At 46.0% G+C, this 25,090-nt stretch overlaps 1 pseudogene; it reads left to right on the forward strand.

Moving 5' to 3' along the window:
• Nucleotides 1-348: 348 nt before the first annotated feature.
• LOC136473872 (ankyrin repeat protein SKIP35-like) lies at nucleotides 349-4,262 on the forward strand (annotated as a pseudogene).
• Nucleotides 4,263-25,090: the final 20,828 nt, after the last annotated feature.

Genomic DNA, 25,090 nt, shown 5'->3' on the forward strand with positions numbered 1-25,090 from the left:
GCGCACCAGAGAGTCAATCTCGTTGTCTCTTTTTTATAGCGAGAAATCCAGAATAAAGAAGGACTATTTTGGATATCTAATTAGATAAGTTGTTAAAGAATATTTCTTTATATAAAAATCTCTATTCCTAACTATGAGAAACGATATAGACAGCCTAAACCAAGACTTTGTATTGCAAAAATTTTGGTGGCCTCCATACCTCCAACAACGGGCTGTGAACTTTATTATTCTCTCCCCATCAAAATCACAGCGGCGAAAAATAATATACTGTCCCCATCTCCTTCCGCTTTTGCTTCATGTTTGATTCCCTTCTCCACCCCCCCCCCCCCCCCCCCCCCCCCCCCCCCCCCCCCGCATGGTCTTCGATCTTTCAAGTTTCAGGTTCGATCTCTCTGCCCCTCAAAAGTTGTTTCGTAATCATCCTGTTTCTCTCAAATCCTTGCTTGTGATTAATGCCTAGCTATTTTCTACTCTTCGGGTTTGCAGATCGGCACAGTTTTGGTCGCAACGGCGTGGTATTTCTTCCTGATTTAGGGTTCTTCGGCTTTGGATGATCAGGAGTTGCCGGATTATTTTAGCAGGAACAGAATGGTGTGAGATTGGTTTACAGCCTGGATCTCTCTTGCATCAAATGGTTGAGCAAGGCAAACCACGAAGCATCCGGGCGAAGGCGAAGAAATCGCCGTTTGTGGAATTAGAGGCTGACGAGATTGGCCAGGCTAGTGGTATGGTGTTCGCAAGGGAATCAGCGCTGGCGCCTAAGAACGACCAAGGATGCAGCGTCAGCCATAGTCATGGGGACGACGAAACACAGGAATCGGATGGGTGCGTGCAAAGCCAGGGGCTAGACGAGCATGGGTGGGTGGACTTCGGTCACTCACTGCAGCTGGTGCTGTTCTCGCGGCAGTGGAGCCTTGCTGAAAGTCTTGTTGATCTAGCAGATCAGCAGTCGATGCTGGATTATGGCCTGTCGATTGCCCTTGATGCCATATGGTTCTTGCGGACGAAACGGGATCTTGAGGGGCTCAACAGTCTGATAGCGAAGATTGTGGCCTCGGGGGCAAAGGATTTTGCCAGAGCAATCCTCAGGACGTCGCTGCTTGCATCATGTGTTGCAGCCTGCCAAAGCAAGGCTATCACTGTGGGTGATAGCAAGGAGATTGTCGCAGAGAGGTGACTCAGCTTACATATAAATGTTTTTATTCAGAATATATTGCTTAATACATTATTAGTGATGTTATTTCTTTTGGTGTTGAAATTTAGATTGCATGAACGTCTGCGAGATTGTCCTGGTGCCGAGCATCTAAAAATAGAGGCAGGTGCCAAGGTGAAGAAGTTTATGGAATGGGCTTTACAGTGTATTCATATTAACCATTGTTCTGAAGACACCATAGGTACAGATGGAGCTGCAATACTCTCCAAGAGGTACAGCTTCATTTATCAGCATTTAGAACCTTCTTGGACATAGCTGGTGACAACTTGAGTGGCAAGATTTTCACTGAGGCATTTGATGCGGTCTGCTTCCCCCTTACACTCTTCTCAAGTTTATTTGAACCTGGATGGTCTTCTGGGAGTTCAGCAGTCTCCATTAAGGGCCTTTTATCATTGCTGGTGGAAGGAGGCGCTGACAATGTAAATCAGTGTTTCCTTGAAGCAGCACGCTTTGGAAGTACTGAACTTGTACGCATTCTGCTGGAGGTAATTTTAGTTCTCATTAATCTTGATGTAGAAGTTAACAATTCTGTTTAATCAAATACTAAATGTGCAAATGAGCATGTTTTGCTTTTCTTTAGGAACTAACTTCTTACATTCTAGAATTTAGAGCATGCCTTTAAAGTACTTATAAACTAGCTGAGGTGATTTTGTGCGTTCCCAAGGAATGGATTGGGCCTATGTGCATGTTAAACTAAAATGCTGAGTTACTGAAGTAGATTTTTTATGAACATTTTTAGCTGCGTCAGTTATTCTAACTTTGGCCTGAAATACTGCTCTTCTTCACAGAAGTAACCATATTCATGATAGTGTAACCATCTTTTCTCAATATTTTGTTATCGTCTTCCTCTTTTGAGTCTTTAGCTTTAATAACTATGTATCTAGACTCGAGAATCCTTAAAGTAGGAAATGTTGGCCTCGTTTAGCGAAAAATGTTGATGCTGAAGTGTAGTTTGAGATTTTGCTTTCTCAATTTTGGCCTGAAAAGGAATCTACAAGTTTTATTGACCAATTAAAAAAATTAAAGTTGTATACAAGAAAAATCTAAATATTTCTTTATTCGAATATGATTCTAATTACACCAATGCGATCACATAAAAACAATATTGGTACAGTGTTCGTCAAGATATAGATCACTCCTAATGTTTTATTATCCAAATTCCAAAAATATTGGTACCAAAGAATTAGAAAAGGGAGGGAGTGTTGAGTTCGGCTATAGGCCACTGCAAAATTATGACATTTGCATGACCATGCGCAAAACTAAAAATGAATTGTCCATGCCATACAAGATTGTGGTCATTTGCCAGAACATAACTTTCTCCATAGATGTAGACAAATGCTGGAAGCTTTTGTGCTTGATGGGCAGGACTAATTAAGGTTACCTGTAACAAATATAGAATCGTATCACATACTTATTCCATTTATACTCTATGGGATCTTAAGGAGCCTAGGCATGGTTGGGCTATGATCATAGAAAATATTCTCCTGTAGTGGCGGAGTGCAGCACCAAATCAGGAGTAGGGGTGGTGGTTGGGAGGGCGGGGGGGATTCTTGTTGCTACTGCTACAGAAAGCAATGGCAGGCTTCCTGGCTATCCGACTGCTTGTTTCTGGGCCACCATAGGTACACTCGTTGGCAAAGGAATAAGAGACAAAGCCCACTTCGCCCATTCATTATATACCCCCTTCAATGCTTGGGCCGGCGAACTATTTGGATACCTGTTCATCTTCTCCGACCAGCTGCAGCAGCATCTAACAACTGCAGGTACTGAGGTCAGTGCACGGAGCAAGGCGGTGGGGGTAGGGGGAGAACCCAGTTTCGCCTCCACTAAGATTTCACCCCTGCTTCCTAGATAGGAGACTTATGAGTTGATTGGGTGCAGAGACACCTTTGGTCGTGAGCATAGAGGTTTTTCTTCCAGTTTAGATGTAAATAATTGCTGAAAATCTGTCGTATTATCCTAGAAATGTCAACTATTGTATTGAACCCTTAAATATCTTTGAAAAGTACATTTCACAAAGAACAGCATGACAATGCAACAGTAATTTTTGCCCCCTTTATGCAGGTTGCATATCAGAATGGCTTGGCTGTGGACACTGAGCTGGCTCTAGTGTATGCCTCTCATTACTGCAAGTTCAACACAATGGAATGCCTAGTTGATGAAGGGAACGTGAGTTCTTTCCTTAGCCCTCTGATAAAAGCTGCAGAGCGTGGGTGCTTGCAGGTTGTCCACTGGTTTGTCAGCCGAGGCATCTCTGAAATTGAGATGTGCCTTGCCCTGACGACTGCTGCCTCCAGCGGCCATTTCATGGTGGCCTCGTACCTGCTTGCACATATCCCCCAGCAAATCCTTGAAGCTCTCAGCACACAGATCCTCAAAGCTGCGAGGGGCCAGGGCAGCAGGTCGCTTGATGGTGTCACCTTCCTTCTGAGGTCCAACTTCCTAAGAGACGCAGCAGCAACATACGAGGCCGCAGACATCATTGCAACCGGGGGCACCAACGGCGAGCCCCCGGACCTGGTTGCCTTCCTGAGAGAACACTGGTCCCAGAGTGCGTTTGCTGAAGGGGTGAGCACCGGTGAAATGCACTTCATGAATGTCATGAGGGTCCTCAGGAGGGGCGCGTCCCCGATCTGCCTGGAGGACCTCCCGTCTGAGATGGTGCTCGGCATCACTTACCTGCCACTGTACCGTGAGTGCGTGAGCGCAGGTGGGCAGCTGCTGCCCCAAAGGCTCAGGGGGGAGCTGCTGGAGGCGGTGCACCGGCTCGGTGAGCCTGCTGGCACGGAGAACCAGGGGAAGGACCTCGTGCGGGCACTGGAGCGCCACATGCCATCATTCTTGGTTGGATCTTGAGATGTTTCATCAAGGTGTAAAAGAAAGCTTATGCAGGCTACCTTGCTTTAAAAGTGTATGAAGCAGTGTGCAGTTGCCAACTTCCAGTAGAGGTGGAAGTAGCAATAGTTTTGGTGCGTCATATGCCTCATGATCGTGTAAAGAAGTTTTGTTTTTGTTTTGTATTTTGTATAAGAAAGAAGTTTTCCTTCTTGATTGCCTATTGAAGGGCCTCTGTGTTTATCCATCACTCCAATCCATGTGGTGTCTCAACTCTGGATGTTGGTAACACCATCAGAGCGATGTTTGAATTGCGATCAGCAAAGAACCAGCCTGTTCTGTAGCCTATTCGGCTGCTTGTATTTTCCGCTGCTGCTGGCTGCTACCAGTTCATCGCTACAATGATGTATGAGGAAGTAAACAGCCACAGCACCAGCTCGTTCGGATGCTCCACTCAGTTTTTTCAGTTTATTCTCTCTCACAGAATACTATTGAATTATCCGAAATCAGTCAAAACTGATCAGCCGAACGAGAGGCGTTTTTTTAGAATTTTATTAGTACAGCGTTGAACAGACGAAAACCCCAATTCCAATTCAACGAGGGTTCACTCGTTTTGAAAAGGAGCGAACACCGTCTCCACCGCACTGCATGCATCCCCCCGCTCCTGGCCCACTCCTATTGCGCTATACATGCCCCGCCTATTAGCTTAGGACATAAACCAAGCTATACATGCCCCAAGAGTACTTCCTTTTCAAGGTGGCGCTTGACCAGGCCTGGCTTGTTGAAGAAGGGTGGCTACTACACGGAGCTTAAATACCGAGAGGGTATGCTAAGGTCAGAATTGATAGAATTGTGAAGAGAAGGTACAAGACATTAGTGCTCGATCGTCCACCTGGCACTTGGTGGGAACAGGGGTCTTTGTGGCGCGGCGCAAATGCTACATACAATTTTGTAATGATGATTCCTCTTTGGATGAAGAGGGCAACAATAGCGAGTGTTCGTTAACACTGCCTAGGGTTTCCTAGCCACCGCCACCGCCCCCTATGCCATCAATGCCAAGGTGGGCTCCTTCTCCTATGGCACCGCCTCCTTTGCCGTCGCCACCAAGGAAGGCTCCTTCTCCTATGGCACCGCCTCCTATGTCGCCGCCGCCAAGGAAGGCTCCTTCTCCTATGGCACCGCCTCCTGTCCTAATATGGCTAGAGGGGGGGTGAATAGCCTATTTAAAACTTTACAAAGCACTATGAGCAATTGATTAGTACAACAAATGGCGTAATGCAATTTTGCTCTAGCTATACAAGGGTTGCAAGCCACCTATCCCAACAATTCTAGTTGCTATGATCACTAGACACACACAAGAGCTAAGTCACTACTCACTAAGCTAGTGTGCTCTCAAAGACTAACTAAAGAGCCACACTAACCAAACTAACAAGCTCTCAAGGACTAACTACACTAAAGAGCTTGGCAACTAGTTTGCAAGAAATGTAAGGGAGTGAGTAGGGTGATTATACCGCCGTGTCGAGGAATGAACCAATCACAAGATGAAGCCAATCAATCACCGGGAGAAATCCAATCACACAAGATGGTCACCAAGATTTTTCTCCCGAGGCTCACGTGCTTGCCGGCACGCTAGTCCCTGTTGTGTCGACCAACACTTGGTGGTTCGGCGGCTAATAGGTGTTGCACAAACCTAGTCCAACAAATGGACACTGCAAGAACCTACCCACAAGTGAGGTAACTCAATGACATGAGCAATCTACTAGAGTTACCTTTTGGTGCTCCACCAGGGAAGGCATAAAACCCCTCACAATCACCAGAGACAGACACGAACAATCACCAACTCATGCCGATGCTCCTCCGCTGCTCCAAGCCATCTAGGTGGCGGCAACCACCAAGAGTAACAAGAACTCCGCAGCCACAATGATCCCTAAGTGCCACTAGATGCAATCACTCAAGCAAATGCACTAGGAATCACTCACAATCTCACTATGATGATAAAACAATGATGGAGATGAGTGGGAGATGTTTGCTTAGGCTCACAAGGCTGTCAAGAATGTCAAAGTGCCAAGAGAGTGAGCCCCAAGCCGGCCAAACACTATTTATAGACACCTAAGAAGAAAGCGTTGTTGGACAGCCATGAGCTAACAGGACTCTCATGACTGACGCAGGCTAGCATCCGATCGCCAGCGTCTAGTCACCCAATGGCTGCCACGCGTCGTCCCTTTGAGTCCCGCACATTGGATCTCAACAGTCATCTCTCAGTTGCATGAAACGTTATGTAACGACTGCACTTGACGCCTGAACGACCGGACTCACGTATACAGAGCGTCAGGTCATTTCTAGAGAGGTTCCAGGGCCAATAAAAATTGACCAGACTCGTCTGGTCAGAGGTGACCTGATGTGCCTAGGCGTCCGATCTTCACTCCGCTCTTCTGCACGCTCCTGCTATGCTGACGCCAGCGTACGTCAGCGCAGACCTAACATGGCCCCTATGCGTTCGATCGCACACCCTTGGCTGCATCCATTCACCACCTCGCGCTCTGCCTCCTCTAGACCAAGTGATCGGACACACTGCCTATGTTAGTTCCTAGCGTCCGGTCGCACATAGGCCCTCTTGGCCAAGTGCTGCGCCAGCTAGGGAACATTGACCGAACACGTCCGGTCAAACTGAGACCAGCGTCCGGTCATGTGCAGTGACCCCTTTTTCTTTTTCTAACTCCTCAACCTCTTCACCCTTGCTTCTAAGTTGCCAACCACAATGTGTATAACTTGTGTGCTCGTGTGTTAGCAATTTCCAAAGCATTTTTCAAGGGTTAATTGTTAGCACACTAGGTCCCTAATGCATATGCAAGAATCATGTCACCTAGTGGCACTCGATAAATCGCTTAGCTAAAGAATTCCCCTCTTCGTAGTATGGCTATCGATCCTAAATACACTCACACCCTCTATAGTGTCTTGAGTGCCAAAACAAAAACCTAATTGATACCTTTGTCTTGATCAACCTTGTTTTTGTTTTTCTCTTTCTTCTTTTCAAGTTGGAGTACTTGATCTTCAAGTTTGGTCTTCACCATCACCATGACCATCATCTAGCTCCACCACTTGGCATAGGACCATCCTTTCATGTCTACACACTTAGTACAAGGATTAGTCCTAAGGTTTCACCAATTATCCAAAAATAAACTAGGGCTTCCAATCTCCTCCTTTTTGGTAATTGATGACAACCTTTTCACAAAGATATTCAATAAAATCTTTTTGGATTCATGTTGCTTGCCCAAGCATTTTACCATGTGTAAAGGATATAGACAAGTTTCATATACCTAATTTGATAGCATTAGCTCTCCCTACATATGTGCTAAGAGTTTGGATTTGAAAGCTTGCACATATGCATAGATAGGAAAAGTGTGGGGAAGTAATGTCTACCAAATGGTGCTAAGGTGTAAAGAATGGACCTTTGAGGCGTGATACCAATCGGAGTTGCCATTTGAACACCATCCTTAGCACCATGGTTTGCTAGATACCACTTGAAAACTGCGACCACTAGATACCTCATGAGATCAACATTATAAGCAAGGCTCTAGTACCACTTGTAAAAAGTTCAAGGTATATATAGCTATCATCCTATGCATGCTAGTTTTTATTTCATCAAACATTTTCTATAATCTAGCATACACCACATAAGCATGGATATGGAATTTAAAAACTTGTGCCATGCAAGCAAGCATATGTAATGCACATACAAGTTTATGAGCTTGCCCTCCTTACTTGTGTGCTTCAAATTTTAATTGACCCCCTTACAACGTCATTTCATTTGTTTACTCCCCCTATCTTACTATCTTTGTAATTCTTCTCCCCCTTTTGTTAACTTTGGGAATTTCTCTCCCCCTTTGGCATCAAATACCACAAAAGGTGAGCTCAAGTTTTAGATAGGTTATGGTGAAACCATGTTAACTGAGGATTATTTTCCCATATTTGGTTCAATCTAGATCACTTGCAAAAGATATTTAACTCGATTTGATCCAAGGACAAGCTTCTTCACACCTCAAAGTAACGGTTATCTTGTACCATGTTGAGTTAAACACTTATAGCTCATTTTCTAGATTAAACACTAGGTTCACAAGCCCACAAACATGTCATATGCTACCACTAGATCATTTCAAGCATACAAGCAATAGTGGTACCATACAAGTATCAAATTCATTTGATTTTTATGAATGAACCTAAGACATGTGAGGAATGACTAGATGCACTAAACAAGCCCTTAGCAATGGATGAATGACATGTCAATCAATTTTACCTTGCTTTACTCGTCAATCAATTTTACCTTGCTTTGCTCGAAGGAGAGGCATGTCATATAATAGGATGGTGCATCAACCCATATTTGAGAAGTCAAGTATGTTCAATCCATTCCTTAGCTTGCAAAATCTCTTCTCATCAAGTGGCTTGGTGAATATGTCAGCAAGTTGATCTTCGGTGCCCACATTCTCAATGCAAATGTTCCCTTTTTGTTGGTGATCTCTTATAAAATAATGGCGGACATCTATGTGCTTTGTTCTTGAATGTTGAACCGGATTGTTGGTGATCTTCACATCGCTCTCATTGTCACAAAGCAATGGCACTTGTTTGAACTTGATTCCAAAATCACTCAAAGTAGCCTTCATCCAAAGTAATTGAGCACAACAACTACCAGCCAAAATGTACCCCACTTCGGCGGATGAAAGTGCTACACTATTTTGCTTCTTTCCAATAATTGACATGTGCCCGAAGTGCTCTTTCTCTCAACTTTGCATCCCGCATAATTGGAGTCCGAATATCTAATTAACTCAAATCTAGCTCCTTTGGGATACCACAATCCAACATTTTGTGTATGCTTCAAGTACCTTAATATTCTCTTTGTTGCTTTCAAATGACTTTCTCTTGGTGAGGCTTGAAATCTTGCACACATGCATACACTAAACATCACATCCGCCCTTGATGCGATCACATAGAGTAGGCTTCCAATCATAGACCGATACATTTTTTGATCCGCCATATTGCCACTAGCATCACTATCCAAGCTTCCATTTGTCCCCATGGGTGTACTAATAGCTTTAGCAACATCCATTCCAAATTTCTTGAGCATGTCTTTGATGTACTTGCCTTGACTCATAAATGTGCCATTCTTCATTTGCTTGATTTGAAGACCAAGGAAGTAACTAAGATCTCCAATCATGGACATCTCAAACTCACTTACCATCATCTTTCCAAACTCTTCACAAAAATCTTGATTGGTTGATCCAAAGATAATATCATCAACATAGATTTGCAATACAAACAAGTCATTGCCAATCTTCTTAGTGAAGAGAGTGGTGTCAACCTTGCCCATCTTGAATCCCTTAGAGAGTAGGAAATCTCTCAATCTCTCATACCATGCTCTTGGTGCTTGTTTCAATACATACAAAGCCTTTCTCAACTTATAGACATGGTTGGGTTTCTTCTCATCTTCAAAACCGGGAGGTTGCTCAACATACACAAGCTCATTGATGTACCAATTGAGAAATGCACTTTTCACATCCATTTGGTACAACTTGATGTTGTGGGCACAAGCATAGGCTAACAAGATCCTAATTGCTTCTAATCTTGCAACCATAAGTTTCTCCAAAGTCAAGACCTTCAACTTGAGTGTAACCTTGAGCCACTAATCTTGCTTTGTTCCTTACTACTATCCCATCTTGATCTTGCTTGTTCCAAAAGACCCATTTGGTTCCAATCACATTATGATCCTTAGGCCTCTCAACTAACTCTCATACTTGATTTGTTGTGAAGTTGTTTAGCTCTTCATGCATAGCATTCACCCAATCAACATCCAACAAAGCTTCATCTATTTTCTTTGGTTCAATGGATGACACAAATGAGAAATGTTTACAAAATGATGCCAATCTTGATCTAGTTAGTTTGTACACCTCTTGAGATATCTCCAATTATAGAGTCCAAAGGATAATCCCTTGCAACATTGGTTGGTTGGAGCACGTGAACTTGATTGCTTGCACTTTGTTGATCATTTGGTTGAGATGATGAACTAGCCACTTGTTGTTAATCTTGCACTTTATCATCACTTGAACTAGCTTGATTTTGATCATGAGCGCCACTAGCTTGCACATTTGAGTTAGAGAGCACTTGATTCTTGTCATCTTCAACATCAATCACCTCTCTAGGCCTTATATCACCAACATCCATGTTCTTGATTGCATTGACCAATTGAGAGCCTCTCACATCATCCAGATTCTCATCTTCCTCTTGGGAACCATTGGTTTCATCAAATTCCACATCATGAACCTCCTCAAGAGTACCACTAGCCAAATTCTAAACTCTATAAGCTTTGCTAGTAGTGGAGTAACCAAGCAAGAAGCCTTCATCACACTTCTTCTCAAACTTGCTCAATCTAGTGCCTTTTTTCAATATGTAGCATTTGCATCCAAAAACCTAAAAGTATGCAATATTGGGCTTTCTTCCATTTAAGAACTCATATGGTGTCTTCTCCATCATAGGGCGATAATAGAGGTGGTTGCTATAGTAGCAACCTGTGTTGATTGCTTTGGCCCAAAATGAATGACTCACATTGTACTCACTCAACATTGATCTTGCCATGTCAATCAAGGTTCTATTCTTCCTCTCAACAAGACCATTTGATTGTGGAGTATACTTGGTTGAGAATTGATGCCTAATTCCAAACTCATCACATAGCTCATCAACTCTTCTATTCTTGAACTCACTACCATTGTCACTTCTCACTTTCTTGATGGTTGTTTCAAACTCATTGTGAATTCTCTTAATCAATGTCTTGAAGGTTGCAAACACATCACTCTTATCAACAAGAAAGACTACCCATGTATATCTTATAAAATCATCCACTATCACAAATCCATATTTGTTTCCACCAATGCTAGTGTATGTGGTTGGTCCAAACAAGTCCATGTGCAACAACTTAAATGCCTTAGATGTACTCATCATGCTTTTCTTAGGATGTGTGTTACCAACTTGCTTTCTAGCTTGACATGCACTACATAGCTTATCCTTCTCAAATGTGACATCTTTCAAGCCCCTTACTAGATCATGCTTAATCAATTTGTTCAATTGTTTCATTCCAACATGATCAAGCCTTCTATGCCATAATCAACCCATGCTAGACTTAGTGAGCAAATATGTTGTCAATTGGGTTTCACTAGCATTGAAATCAACCAAGTATAGATTCTCATATCTAAAGCCTTTGAAAAACAAGTTAGAGCCATCTACACTTATGATCTCTACATCATCCACATCAAATATGCACTTGAAACCAAGATCACATAATTGAGCTAACGACAATAGGTTAAAGTTCAAGCTCTCTACTAGTAGCACATTGAAAATGCTCAAATCATTGGATATTGCAATCTTACCAAGCCCTTTGACCTTGCCTTTGCCATTATCACCAAATGTTATACTATCAACCCTATTGCTATCATTTGTGTTGATTGAATTGAACATTCTTGAATCACCGGTCATGTATTATGTGCACCCACTATCAAGCACCCAATGCCTTCCTCCAGCTTTATAATTGACCTACAAAAGAAGATAAATTCTTTTTAGGTACCCAAACTTGTTTGGGTCCTTGAAGGTTAGTCACTAAGCTCTTTGGTACCCAAATGGCCTTCTTCTTTGATCCTACAATTGGTGCACCAATGAACTTAGCCTTCACACCATTGGCACCCTTGGTAAGCAAATAACAAGAATCAAACTTAATTTAGTATACATTAGCATGTGATTTATTGTTCTTGCAATCATGCTCTTTGTGACCAACTTGCTTGCAACTATAGCAATATCGACTATTGTTCTTCACAAAACTAGTCTTATGAGAAGCAAAGGTGGCCTTGCACTTCTTGGGAGTATAGCCCAATCCCTCTTTGTAGAGAGATGCTCTTTGGCTACCCAAGCACATAAGCAAGCGGTCCTCACCACCATAGGCCTTGCCTAAGACGCGAGTGAGCTCATTGACATCCTTCTTGAGGGTCTCATTTTCCACCATTAGTGAGGCATCACAAGTGAAACCATCACTCAAAGCTAAAGTAGAAGTGGAAGTGCTACAAGAAGGGTTAATGGGAGCAACAACAATGAGTTTATAAAAAGATTCATCAAGAATATCACATGTTAGTCCCACATCACAAGTCACAATAACTTCCTCCTTCTTGGCTTGCTCAAGGAGAGAGGAGTGAGCCTTTTCAAGCTTAGTGTGAGCATTGCCAAGCTCCTCATGTCTTCCTTTAGACTCTCATGAGAAGCATTGAGCTTATCAAAGGATTGCTAAAGAGTTTTGACCCTCTTGCGCAATTCTTTGCACTCCTTTCTCTTCATCTCAAAGCAAGTGTGGACTTGCTCCAACATGTCTATGAGCTCCTCCTTGGTGTACTCCTCCTCCTCATCATCACTCCTACAATCATCACTTTCACAAGCATCATTATCACTCACATCGTATTTTACCTTGGTAGGCTTTGCCATGAGGCATGTCGATGGAGTGTCGAAGATGGAGGGCTTGTTGTTGATGGCGATGCTCGCTAGTGCCTTCTTAAGAGATTTCTTGTCATCATCACTAGAATCATCACTATCTAAAGAGCCATCACTATCCCAAGTGACTGCATAGCCTCCACCTTTCTTCTTCTTTTGGAAGGTCATCTTCTTCTCCTTCTTCTCCTTTTTCTCCTTGCTTTCCTTCTCCTTCTTCTTCCCATCCTCATCATTGTCACTATTGTAGAAACAATCCACTACAATGTGATCCTTGCTCTTGCACTTGTAGCATCTTCTAACATAATCCTTGCTCTTGAAGTTGTCTCTTCTCTTTCTTGTACCATAGCCCTTCTTCTTCATGAATTTTCTCATCTTCCACACAAAGAGAGCCATGGCCTTATCATTAATGTCACTAGCATCTTCATCATCACTTGATTCTTGTTTCTTTGACTTGCCCTTGCTATTGGATGATGAACTAGCCTTGAATGCTACACTTTTCTTCTTATTGTCTTCATCCTCCTTCTCATCTTTGTCAACCCCCTCCCTTTCCACACGGTATGTCTCTTGTGTCATGACATCACCTAGTACTTGGTTAGGGATTAGTTGCTTCAATCCTCCTCTTATGATAAGCATTCTCAACATCTCAAATCTTGGAGGTAAGCACATCAAGAATCGATGAGAGATATCATCATCATTGATCTTCTCACCCAAAGCCTTCAAGTCATTGACAATCACTTGCAATGTATGGAACATCTCCAGAATGCTCTCATCATCCTTCATCTTGAAGCTTGTCAACTTATCCATGAGGATGTATAGCTTGGCACTCTTCACCGCTAGTGTGCCCTCATATGTTTCTTCCAATCTCTTCCACACCTCACTAGCTCTTTCACAATCCTTGATTTGCTCAAACACCTTGGAATCAATGGCATTGTAGATGGTATTGAGAGCCATTGTATTGCATTGCTTGTTGGCTTTGTCTTAGTTGGTTGGACTATTAGGATCAAGAATCACATAATCACTTTCGGTCACATCCCATACTTGATCATTGATTAAACCAAGATACATCTTGATCTTTCTCTTCTAGTAATCATAGCATATGCCATCAAAGAATGGTGGTTTGCCTCCCACATGGTTGAACACAACTTAAGCCATCTTTTGACACCGAGGTTGTTAAGCCTTCAATCAAATGCTGACCACGGCTCTGATGCCACTTGAAAGGTCCTAATATGGCTAGAGGGGGGTGAATGGCCTATTTAAAAACTCTATAAAGCACTAGAGCAATTAATTAGTACAACAAACGGCTTAATGCAATTTTGCTCTAGCTATACAAGGGTTGCAAGCCACCTATCCCAACAATTCTAGTTGCTATGATCACTAGACACACACAAGAGCTAAGTCACTACTCACTAAGCTAGTGTGCACTCAAAGACTAACTAAAGAGCCACACTAACCAAACTAACAAGCTCTTAAGGACGAACTACACTAAAGAGCTTGGCAACTAGTTTGTAAGAAATGTAAGAGAGCGAGTAGGGTGATTATACCGTCGTGTTGAGGAATTAACCAATCACAAGATGAGGCCAATCAATCACCAGGAGAAATCCAATCACATAAGATGGACACCAAGATTTTTCTCCCAAGGTTCATTTGCTTGCCGGCACGCTAGTCTCCGTTGTGTCGACCAACACTTGTGGTTCAACGGCTAATAGGTGTTGCACAAACCTAGTCCAAGAAATGGATGCAAGAACCTACCCACAAGTCAGGTAACACAACGACATGAGCAATCCACTAGAGTTACCTTTTGATGCTCTATCGGGGAAGGCACAAAAACCCTCACAATCATTGGAGACATCCATGAACAATCACCAACTCGTGCCGATGCTCCTCCATTGCTCCAAGCCATCTAGGTGGCGGCAACCACCAAGAGTAACAAGAACTCCGCAGCCACAATGATCCCCAAGTGCCACTAGATGCAATCACTCAAACAAATGCACTAGGAATCACTTCCAATCTCACTATGATGATGAAACAATGAAGGAGATAAGTGGGAGGTGTTTGCTTAGGCTCACAAGGACGTCAAGAATGTCAAAGTGCCAAGAGAGTGAGCCCCAAGATGGCCAAACACTATTTATAGATGACCTTAGAAGAAAGAGCCATTGGATAGCCGCGAGCTTACCGAACTCTCATGACCAGACATAGGCCAGTGTCCGATCAACCGATGGCTGCCACGTGTCGCCCCTTTGAATCCCTCGCGCTGGATCTTAACAGTCATCTCTTAGTTGCGCAAAACATTAAGTAACGACAAGACTCGATGCTTGAATGAGTGGACTCACGTATACAGAGCGTCAGGTCATTTCTAGAGAGGTTCTAGGGCCGATAAAAATTTACCGGACGCATCCGGTCAGAGGTGACCTGACGCGCCTAGGTGTTCGTTCTTCACTCCGCTCTTCTGTGTGCTCTCATGATGTGGATGCCAGCGTACGTTAGCGTGGACCGGACGTGGCCCCTGCATGTCCTGTCCTTTCATGTCTACACACTTAGTACAAGGATTAGTCGTAAGGTTTCATCAATTATCCAAAACCAAACTAGGGCTTTCAATCTCTTCCTTTTTGGTAATTGATGACAACCTTTTCATAAAGATATTCAATGAAATCTTTTTGGATTCATGTTGCTTGCCCAAGCATTTTACCATGTGTAAAGGATATAGACAAGTTTCATAAACCCAATTTGGTAGCATTAGCTCCCCTACATATGTGCTAAGAGTTTGGATTTGAAAGCTTGCACATATGCATAGATAGGAAAAGTCTAGGGAAGTAATGTCTACCAAATGATGCTAAGGTGTAAAGAATGAACCTTTGAAGCATGATACCAATTAGAGTTGCCATTTGAACACCATCCTTAGCACCATGGTTTGCTAGATACCACTTGAAAACTACGACCACTAGATACCTCATGAGATCAACATTATAAGCAAGGCTCTAGTACCACTTGTAAAAGTTCAAGGTATATCTAGCTATCATCCTATGCATGCTAGTTTTCAATTCATCAAACATTTTCTATAATCTAGCATACACCACACAAGCATGGATATGAACTTTAAAAACTTGTGCCATGCAAGAAAGCATATGTAATACAAATACAAATGCAACATACAAGTTTATGAGCTTGCTCCCCCTACTGTGTGCTTCACCACTTGGCATATGACCATCCTTTCATGTCTACACTCATAGTACAAGGATTAGTCCCAAGGTTTCATCAATTATCCAAAACCAAACTAGGGCTTTCACTCCTGTACTGTTGTCGCCAAGGAAGATTCATTCCCCTACTCCATCATCAAGGAGTGATTCATCTCCTTCTCCATCGCTGCCACCACCGCCAATGAGGTCTACTAGATCAAGAAAAAGGTAGAAACATCTTGGTAAATCAGGCTCCCAAAACTCGTGGAAAGAAAAGGCACATGAGTAGGAGCATAACTAGCCAAATGTAGGGCCCACGTTAGCAGGACCCACCCTCCAATAAAGCACATTAGGCTATACTCAGAGGTTTAAAGGATCCATCGTGGAAACCCACATATCCATCAGGCTTCAAATGGAAAAAAAATCCAACAGACATATTGGCCAACGAATAACTACCTAGGAAAAAGCAAAATTCCATAAACAACCTAAAGCCATGGGTATTACAAAACAAGAAATGCGGGATATAAAGGAAGACTAGATTATGACCGCCTATCATAGGGTCAAAACCATGACAAGCAAAGTTGTTTGAGTGGGTGTTAGAGTACGGGTCTCCGGTGGTTCGGGTGGACTCAGGAACACAAGAATCATGTAGAGAAGATACAATGGTTTATCCTGGTTTGGGCCAGTTCGGTCACTACATCCAGCAGCTGATGATCCTTATACTCAAGAGCACCCAAAATTGGGGGGTTACAACATAGTGTAGAGAGAGATTTGGTATGGGGTTAGCTCGGTGCTAATCCTAAGGTTGCCTCGCCATCGGTGGAGCCTTCCCCCTCATCGAATAGGAGGAAGATGATGTGATGCGGAGAAGGAGCTCTCAGTTCCCCTCTCTGGGTTGCCTTGCCCCCTATGTGGAGCAAAGACGGACGGAATGGAATGGAGTGTCTAGTGATCGATATATGATCCTCCCCCCTCCTAGGTCCGACCTTATCCCTTATATAATGACATAGGTTGGGTACATGATGGTTTGGGGGAACTAGTCTATGGTCTACGTGCGCTGGAGTCTAGGAGGGTCTTGCAGCGGTGCTCGTAGACCATTGCAGTGTCTTGGTGCCAAAGAAGCCTTGGGCGTCGTCCGGCTGCTCTGTTCTGACACTCTGTGTGTCAGGCTGTGTCGGCTTAGACCGGCCTCCCCCTAGTGGACCTTTTGGAGTCTTCATGGTGGTGAAGGAGGTCAGCTCTAGGGGCTGACGAGCAGGCCTGGAGCCCTTGATAGGCTGAGGGAAAACTTTGTCTTCTTGTGTCACACCTTGGACATGACCCTATCGGGGGATCAGTTGGTAGGGCCACGCCTAGGGAGTGGCGCCAGGGAGCCCCCGAGCATTAGTAGCTCAAAGCTTGTCTTCTTGTGCCCGGGCCTTGTGTTGGGGACCAATACTAGGGTACCCAAAGAGGAGGAGCTAATGGTCATCAACATTGATTCATCCGAGCAGTCAAGAGTGCGACTATAGCTCCAACCGACCCCTAGGTGCGTGGGCTCTACCTCGCCCAACCTATGGGTCAAGGGCCCTGCCTCGCCTAAACTCTGGGTCGAGGGCTCTGCCTCACCCAACATCTCAGGCGTGGCTCCTGACATAAGCCCATACCGCCGCCAGCCACTATGGGCTAGAAAGTACAACCCAAGGTCAAACTTCTGGCACCGTGTAGGGAGCGGGCACATCTCAACATGACTTGTGCCCACAACATGTCACTCCAGGGAACTCACATCACCAACAGTGATGGACGCATGGTCACTATGTTGCCTACTCCCTGTACGGCCGCTGACCAGCATGCTGGTTTGTCGTGTCGCCCGCCGGGACAGAATGGGACATCACGACCCGCTGACAACGCCGGGGCATGGCATCAATGGTGAACATGCGCTTGGTGTGGAGCCATCCTTGTCACCATCTGTAGTGTCGGTGGGACCCACATAAAGGAGAAGAATGGCTTGGTGGTCCTGGAAGCCTTCCTCTCCTTGGCTCTTCTCCCTCTTTCTCTCTGTGTAACTTGCTCTTCCCCTTCATTTATAAAGGGGGAAGCAGGACGCCCTAGGAGAGAGGACAGTGGTTCACCACTCTACATAGCTATAGACATCAAAACACACACCATAACATGCCTTAGGAGCACAAGCACATCAGAGACTTGGGACCTGTCCCTCTCTCGCTCATTTGTAACCCCTACTATAATCTTTCAGTGCTAGTAACACGAGCCGCAGCAATGAACTAGACGTAGGGGCTTTCTGCCTAAACCATTATAAACCTTGTGTCCTCTAAGCACACCATCTAAACCAGACGTGCAATACTAGAAATTTACCAGTTGGTAACTAGAAATATTGACAGTTGGCACGCTAGGTAGGGGCTTTTTGCCATCTCGACATCCACATTAGGCCTCGGATGGCTAGTCACAGTGTCAGCTGGGTCTTGGGTGCGCACATGTGCTTCAGAAACCTAGACTTCATCGTCATGATGGGGGGAGAGTTGGTGAAGGCTCTCATCACTATCTAGCCTCTCCACTCCATTGGCTTCGACACGATTGTCGAGGCGCTTGAGGAGCTGCAGCTGCACGCACCAGAGGCCCATGCCCTCGGGAGCGACCATCTCCTTGGCTTCAATTACGGGAGGCTGGAACGCTAGCTCAGTGCCTTCCTAGGACCCCAAACTTCTCGGGAGGACCTAGGCCTCCTCACCTTCTCATTCACTAATGTCATGATGCATCTTGCCGGAGGAGAATCGCTTTCCCTGAAATATCTCATCCAAAACACCCCGACAGCACTCTCGTTCGGTCTACGCAATGCCACCAAGACCGTTGGCCACCTTGTGGCGCAATGCATGCCCCCATCCCCCATGAACAATGAGTTTGTAAGGATGACCAAATATGTCATGGAAGCTTTCCACGACCTCCTCGCAGGAGAATCAGAGTCGCCCTCCAACTCTGACTCTACCAGGGGGAGACATCACCCCTCTCATGAATGTTTCATGATAGGTACCCCCGAGGGGTATGTCAAAAGCATCCAGGAGGGAGAGGCTACCCTAATGAACAACTTCGATGATGAGGTCGAGGGGGATGCAGGGGCCCTACCTCACCTGCAGGTAGAGTAGCTAAAGCCCTAGCACCGAGAGCTCGAGGAAGCATGACTCCAGCTCAAGCAAGAACGTGTGCAGCTCGAACGAGAGATCGAGCACCATGGAGACGGTGGGCGTGTGCACGTCGTGGCCCACGATGTGAACCAGAGGATCATCGAGGATGACGAAGGCCTTCCACACTTCACCTGGGCAAGCTAGAACATCGCTGCTACGGTGGCCTTGCTTTGGGCTTTTGAGTCCAGCGACACCTGAGGATCATTGGGCCCATTGAGAGATTCACACACTACTTGAGCATGCGGTGACGCAACAGGCCAAGAGCTCGTTGTTCCGATGACACGAGCTCAATGCCAGCCAGTGCATGCCCTCAGAGCAACCCAACAGGTAGGTGTCTTCAACTAGGTGTAGCAAGGCAGTAGGCCGCGTGCCGTGGTCCCGGTGCATGAGCATCTCGGCCTCCACCATGACGCGCGCGACACCCTCGACGCCCATAGGCATACCCGTGGTGATGCGAGGGAGGAGGAAAGCCATGGCTACCACCCTCATCTTGGTGGACGCTACAACAGCGGCGAGGACCAAAGCCCGTGCCCTGACTTGCCGGGACCTTAGGCCTTTGGCTGACACATCATCAATGCAGTCTTCCCACCACGGTACCGACCACCGACTAACATCCCAAAATACTCTAGGGAAATAAACGCCAAACTATGGCTCGTGGATTATTGGCTTGCTTGCCAAGCCGGTGGAGCGGATAGTGACGATTTTATTATCCACAACCTTCCATTGTTCCTGGCCGATTCGGCATGAACGTGGTAGGAACACTATGGGGGATATACCCCTGGGTACCACAAGATGGTACATGGGCCGCACCGTCCAAGGTGGCCCAGCCCGTAAGATCGTGGCGTGCACGGCAAGATTACAAGTTGTACTAGATATTGTAATAGTACCAAATAGGATACTTTACTTGTAACCCTCCTCCTCCAGACTATATAAGGAGAGGCAGGGGTCCCCCTTAGGGGGACAATCCATCTAAACCTCAGTCGATACAGAATAATAAGACACATGACATAGGTATTACGCCAACACGGTGGCCGAACCTGTATAAATCTTGTGTCTTGTGCCTCTGTAACCATCTGGTTCCTGATTACATGCACCGTCTACCGACAATCTACCACCACGGGCACCCCCCTCGGTGGACTACCGACCATATTTCGTCGACAAACACCTTTCGCCCAACCGAATCCAAAGTTGGGTGGACCTAAAAGAGATCTTCATGGGAAACTTTTAGGGCACATACGTGCATCCTAAGAACCCATGGGATCTCAAAAGCTACCGATAGAAGTTCAGGGAAACTCTTCGTGGGTACATCTGTCGGTAGCCTGCATGGCCACCGCCGACCGCAAAGGGGGTCAGAAGCCCACTGAGGGTATCCCGGACCACTTTGAGAAGCTGCTCGAAGGGCCATGCTTGAACCATGCTTTCCCCATCAAGCACCTATACAAGAACTGTGTCCTCATGAAGTGGTTCTTGTCTGGAGGCTCCAACAAGGTGGAGCATAGGAAGGAGGCTAAGCCAACCATAGACGATGTAGAGAGGAAGGACGGCGGCTTTCCAACACTAGATGCCTGCCTCATGATCTTCAAAGGGTCAGCGGCCTATGACTCCAAGCGCCGCCAGAAGCTTACGCGATGTGAGGTCTATATGGCTGAGCCGACCGTGCCTACCTTCCTCCAATGGTCGGAGTCTACCATAACCTTTTATTAGACCGACCACCCGGAAAGCGTCCCATAGCTGGGAAGATATTAGCTCATGGTCAACCCAATCATCGGCACAAAGTAGCTCACCAAAGTGCTGATGGATGGAGTTAGTGGCCTCAACATCATGTACGCTAAAATGCTTGATGCCATGGGCATCTACCGAGCACGCATCTGGCTAACCGGGGTGCCTTTCCATGGCATCATGCCAAGAAAGCAGCCCATACCACTTGGGTAGATCAATTTGCCTATCACTTTGGGGGATCCGACCAATTAGAGGACAGAGACCCTTACCTTCGAGGTGGTCGGGTTCCACAGAACCTACCACGCCATCCTAGGACGTTCATGCTACGCGAAGTTCATGGCTGTCCCCAACTACACCGATCTGAAGTCGAAAATGTCGGGTCCACATGGGGTCATCACCATCGGCACCTCCTTCCAACGTGCCTATGAGTGCGAGGTCAAGTGCTGCGAACACGTCGTGGCAATTATCACCTCCAAAGAGCTTGTGGCCATTAGGGAGGAGATTGTCGAAGAAACGCCTAACCCTAAGTGGTCAGCCTGGTCTTTCGAGCCTATAGAAGGTGCCAAAGAGGTCCTCATAGACCCTAGCAGCTCTGAGGGCAAAGTGGTGTGCATTGGCACCACGTTTTTTTCCGAATAGGAAAGTGCGCTCGTCGACTTCCTTTGCGTGGAGACCCTCGGACATGCCAGACATTCTGAGAGAAGTTGCCGAGCATGCCTTGAAGATCAGGCCAGGCTCCAAGTTGGTGAAGCAGCACCTACGTCGCTTCAACAAGGAGAAACATAGGGCCATCGGTGAGGAGACTGCGAAGCTTTTAGCGCCTGGGTTCATCAAGGAAGTATACCATACCGAGTGGTTAGCTAATCCCATTCTTGTATGAAAGAAGAGTAGGAAATGGAGAATGTGTGTTGACTACATAGGTCTCAACAAAGCATGTCCAAAGGATCCATTTCCTTTGCCATGCATAGACCAAGTAGTCGACTCGACCTCAGGGTGCGAAACCCTTTGCTTCCTTGATGCGTACTCTGGGTACCATCAAATCATGATGAAAGAGTCTGACCAGCTCGCAACATCTTTCATCACCCCATTTGGATCATACTGCTACGTCACAATGTTGTTTGTCCTGAAGAACATGGGAGCTACATACCAACGCTGCATGCTCAAGTGTTTTGGGGTTCTCATCAGGTGGACCATTAAGGCCTATGTGGATGACATCGTGGTCAAATCCAAATGGGTTGACCAGGTCATAGCTGACCTGGAGCAGACCTTCATGAAACTTCGAGCAAATGGCATTAAGCTCAACCCTGAGAAGTGTGTTTTTGGAGTCCCAAGGGGTATGCTGCTAGGTTTTATCATCTCCAAGCGTGACATCGAGGCCAACCCAAAGAAGATCTTAGCCATCATGAGGATGGGCCCGATTCAGAACATAAAGGGGGTACAACGAGTTACAGGGTGCCTCATCGAGCTCTATCGCTTTATCTCGTGCCTCAACGAACAAGGTCTCCCTCTCTATCGGCTTCTGAAGAAGGCTGATCGTTTCAAATGGATGCCTAAGGCCTAGGAGACACTTGACATGGTCAAGCAACTTCTGATGAAGGCCTTGATCCTAGTCCCTTCGACCGATGGGACCTGCTTCTTCTCTACATTGTGGCCACCACACAAGTGGTTAGCACCGCTCTGGTGGTAGAGCGAGAAGAAGAGGGACATGCGCTCAAAGTGCAGCATCCCGTGTACTTCATTAGTGAGGTCTTGTCTGCTTCTAAGACTTGCTACCCCCAAATCTAGAAGCTCCTGTATGCTGTCCTTGTCGCTAAGAGGAAGTTGCATCACTACTTTGATTCGCATCCGGTGATGATCATGACATCCTACCCTCTCGGCATGGTCATCCAAAACTAGGATGCCATATGAAGAATCACAAAGTGGGCACTTGAGTTGATGGGTCAAGGCATTTCATATGCCCCTCGGACGGCCATCAAGTCCCACGTGTTGGCCGATTTCATTACAGAGTGGACCGAGGTCCAAATGCCGCCAGCAGTCATCAACCAAGAGTACTGGACGATGTACTTCGATGGATCACTGATGAAGAAAGGCGCCAGTGCGAGGTTAGTCTTTGTTTCACCCCTTAGGGTATGCATGAGGTACATGGTTTGCATCCATTTCCCCTTCTCCAATAATGTGGCCGAGTATGAGGCACTCATCAATGGCCTACACATCACCATCGAGTTGGGTATCCAACGGCTCGATGTCCATGGCGACTCCCAGCTAGTCATCGACCAAGTTATAAAGGAGTCAAGCTGTCACAACGCCAAGATGGTTGCATATTATCGACAAGTCTGCTAGCTAGAAGACAAGTTCGATTGTCTCAAGCTCAGTCACATCCCGAGGCATCTCAATGAGATGGTCGATGCGCTGGCGAAAACGGTGTCTGACCAAGAGCTGGTGTCGATGGGCGTCTTCGCCAGCAATCTATACAAGCCCTTGGTCCGCTACGAGGAGCTAGATCAAACCGGTGATGGGCCGTATGCCCTAGGCTCAGGGGCTAACTAGCAGGTGGCTACATCTAACCCCAAAGTCATGGAGCTTAACGAAGATCTAGCGATAGATCTCGACCCTCTAGCCAACTAGAGGATGCCCTACATCGACTACCACCTCCATGAGGCGCTGCCGATGGACAAAATAGAGCCTCGATAGATCACGCATCGTGCCAAGTCCTTTGTCCTTATTAAGAGTGAGCTCTATAGGCGAAGCCACGTTAGGATCCTATAGCATTGCATCCCCATCAAATAAGGAAAGCAGTTGCTGAGTGCTATCCATGGTGGGGTTTGCGAGCACCATGCCACGCCTAGGACCCTAGTCAAAAACACGTTCTGACAAGGCTTCTACTAGCCAACCATAGTAGCCGACACTGAATAGATTGTGTGCACCTATGAAGGGTGTCAATACTATGCTCGGCAGACCCACCTGCTGGCCCAAGCACTCCAAACGATCCTCATCACATGGCCATTCATGGTCTAGGAGCTTGATCTGGTCGGACCTCTCAAGAGGGCGCTCGGGGGCTATACGCACTTGCATGTCGCCGTAGACAAGTTTACAAAGTGGATAGAGGCTCGATCGATCTCCGCGATCAAGTCTAAGCAAGCCATGCTGTTCTTCCTTGACATCGTCCATCGCTTTGGGGCCCTGAACTCCATCAACACGGACAATGGCACGCAGTTCACTAGAAAGAAGTTCCTCTGATTTTGCGATGAATACCACATCCGCGTCAATTGGGCCATCGCGGCGCACCCCTGCATGAACGGGCAGGTCGACCACGTAAATAGCATGGTCCTACAAGGCCTCAAGCCTAGGATCTTCAACCGGTTGAACAAGTTTGGCGGACAATGGGTCGTGGATCTTCCTGTGGTGCTCTAGAGCCTAAGGACAACCCCTAGCCATGCCATCAGCTGCACACCATTCTTCATGGTCTATGGTTCTAAGGATATCCTCCTGACCAACCTCGATTATGGAGCATCGAGGGTCTGGGCGTACAATGAATAGGGAGCCGAGGCATCCCTTGAGGATGCCATGGACCAGCTAGATGAAGCGTGCAACATCACCCTCCTCAACTCGGCCAAGTACCAGCAAGCGTTGCGCTGATACCACAACCATTGAGTATGGGATCGGGCCTTCAACATCGGGGACCTGGTGCTCCACCTTGTCCAGAGCAACAAGAACCACCACAAGCTCTCTCCGCCATGGGAGGGACCATACATCATCACAAAGGTGCTCTGACCAGGCACCTACCAGCTCAAGACCATCGACGGCGAAGTCTTCATCAATGGCTAGAACATCGAACAGCTATATCGCTTTTACCCTTAATTTATGCACACTTTCTCTTATTAGTTTCGCTATCAACTCCTCGGTCTTTAGTGACATCTGACCCTAGCAATGGTAGAGGGTCAGGCCTTACTCGGGGGCTAATAAGAGCATATCTATCTGGTAGACATTCTCTACGCCCGACCCTTTCTCACGTTTAGACCCAGAAGCGAGGGTCGTGGAAACAAACGCTGAGTAAAACTGGTTGGACTACAAGAAACCTATGCCCTAGTGGCTATGGCATTTTTGCTCACTAGCGTGATAAGAGTTTTTTCTACACCATGAGCTTTACAACCTTAACTATAGAAAGAGTCGGTATGTGTTTAAGAGTATATCCACCTGGCAAACATTCTATGTGCCCAACCCTCTCTCACGTTGAGACCTAGAAGCAAGGGTTGCGGAAACAAACGATGAGTAAAACTGGTCGGACTACAAGAAACCTACGCCCCAACAGCTATGGCATTTTTGCTCACCAACATGATCAGAGTTTGTTCACCCGCACCCTAAGCTTTACAGCCTTAATGATGGAAAGGTTCGGAATGCATTAACCTTTTTATACAAAAAGGGGAGAAGGGCTAAAAATCTATTTGACCATAATGAAATTT

This window comes from Miscanthus floridulus, chromosome 8 (assembly GCF_019320115.1).
Source record: "Miscanthus floridulus cultivar M001 chromosome 8, ASM1932011v1, whole genome shotgun sequence".
NCBI classification, from domain to species: domain Eukaryota; kingdom Viridiplantae; phylum Streptophyta; class Magnoliopsida; order Poales; family Poaceae; genus Miscanthus; species Miscanthus floridulus.